Source organism: Xiphophorus couchianus, chromosome 9 (assembly GCF_001444195.1).
Source record: "Xiphophorus couchianus chromosome 9, X_couchianus-1.0, whole genome shotgun sequence".
Taxonomy (NCBI): domain Eukaryota; kingdom Metazoa; phylum Chordata; class Actinopteri; order Cyprinodontiformes; family Poeciliidae; genus Xiphophorus; species Xiphophorus couchianus.
This window is the reverse complement of record NC_040236.1, coordinates 14,592,317-14,594,831: the sequence shown is the minus strand read 5'-3', so window position 1 is coordinate 14,594,831 and position 2,515 is coordinate 14,592,317.

The window sequence follows — 2,515 nt, the reverse complement described above, 5'->3', positions numbered from 1 at the left end:
TCCTGTTTGCCCTGCTGGCTCGGGTGGCAGAGTCTGTCTGCGTAGCTGGCCTTAAAAAGACCCTTAACCATGTTCACCCATATTGCTTAATCTGGTTGTTATCATTGAATTTGTAATTTGGTCTCTATAAAGGTATCAATAACAGTGCCCAAACAAAACACACAAACCATTAGAGGGAGCGTAGCTTTAAATTTATATAATAATTGATTTATCAGCTGGTTTAAAGGCCCAGAAGCAGTACAACAATCTGCAATTGAATGCTACATATTTTTCTATTAACTGATGCTTGTATTCAAGGTAGCCCCCAAAATTAGAAAAAGAGTGACAGACATGAAGCAGGACTCCTTTTAGTGTGTTTGAGTCAGTGTGTCTGCACGGGCTACATGTTAATAATTGAACGCTACTTGAGATCACTGGTTATAACAGCAGCCTAGTGGCAGTTCTGCTTTCCTGCTGTTTAGTGACACTGTATCCTAATACATCCCCCTCAGACTCATTTAAATAAATTGCAGAAAGCAACTAGCAAATGTTTTAGGCTAGGACAAAAATAATTTTCATGGAAAGTGACATGTCCCTATAAAGTTCACACTTAATCCTGAACACTGCCCACCCCAGATGCATCTTACCTCATTTTTTTTAAACTTTGCTTTGAGACTTTTCATAATGTCTTGAACTGGAATGCAAAAAAAGACAACATTAGAAACACAAATTTGGCGTTGTTCTAGGCCTAATATACCTTTTAATATCACAAATAGTCCCATAACCCAGGAAACAGCAACTTTTGAAAACACATAAGGCACTAACCAAAGACTAAATATTAAGCTCTATTAAATGGGAAATTAAATAGTAAATGTTAGCTGACAGGCAAACCTACCGCCTACCTGTGGATGTCAGTCCAGTTTCAGGTGGGTGTTTCACTTGCACAACAACTGCTCACAGAAAAATACTGAATTCACTGCTGACTGCCCGATGCACAAACAGAGCCCGCCCCAGTCCGAAATCAACCAATCAGCAGCAAGCACAAGGTCGGATCAGCGGTTGATTGGCGATGATGGATTGCAGCTGTCGACTTGTCTGTTGAGCGATCTTTCGACGCACGAGCATTCACAAATGTCGTTTTTCTTCGTTTTAAACCAATGTTGACAATTGTTCATGTGTTCATAAAGAGTAACAGATTTCTTTGTCCATTTCAAGCTCGTCTTATCAGCTTAGATTTCTACACAGTTAGTGCCGGGAAAGTTCCTGTGTCCAGAGATGTTGGGCGGTCTTCATGGCGTCACTGTGAGTTTGACCAATGGCAGAAAAGGTATCTCAAAACTGAACAGAAAAAGCACAACACGTTTATGTATTTTTATAAACTTTAATTCAGTCCAATTTAATTTTATTTTTAGTGCAATACAATTTTGTGCTATGAAACTAATATATCTATCTAATATATATATAATCGCTCAAGAGTTTGCGTCCAAACAATAAGGTAGTGTCTATTTTTAAAAAACAATTCACATGAGCCACCAAAAGAGGGCAGTAAGTGCTAGGCAGATGAAATTACAGAAATCAATTATTTCTCCAGTTTTGCTTTTTTCCAACTCCTTTGATAACCGCAAAGGGTTTTATTAAGTTCAAAGCTTTCAAAAATAACTTTTGTTGTTCTGTTATTATGTAATTAATATCTACCTCCCACTGAATCCGGTAGAAAAACTGGGGATGTTTATAATGTTCATAATACTGAAATGCCAGTTAAGCCTGAACTTCACGGGAATTGTTGATTCCATATATAGCCTTTTATAATGAGACAGTGTTATTAGTTCTCTGATCAATTCTATAGCACCCTTGTGCTGTTTCCTTTTTAAAAAATGTAATTAGAGTGTGGGCTGTTATGCAACTGTTTTTCTTTCTCCATGATAAACGCATAATAAAATGGAAAGATACCTGTTTGGTTGCCTGCAATTCTGCGTCTGACGATTCCTCTTAGAGAGCTCCTGATTTTCATTTCAGCCTGACCTACAGTCACTCCTTTTTTCCAGGTTAGTTTCAATCTCCTCATCCATAAACTCCTGAATCTCAGTCTGGACAAGATAGAAACATAAATTAAATATTCAATGTTGCTTTCCTGTGAGGGAGAGTTTTAAAGAACAAGCTGTACAGAGCGAACTGAGTGGATAAAAGAGGATGGAGAAGGGACAAAAAGGGAAAGATTGATGCAACATGCAAACATATGACATGAGAAAAAAGGAAATCATTTATGGCAGAAAAAAGACAAGGGGATAAAGGAATTTGCAGCTCGGTAGTTTTTGTTGACATATGGGGAAAAGATTACATCTCTGACTTTCTACTAGTATTTTTTGGAAAGGTATGTGTTTGTGGATTGTTAGCGCAATATGTCATTTAATGAATCAATTGATTTAATTCTTTTTCTGTGAGACATTTAACACTGCATTCTAAGCCTTTTGACATGTGAAAACGAGACTCTCTGAACAAATAAATCTTTGCATAAAGAGAAAAAAGGAGATCCATT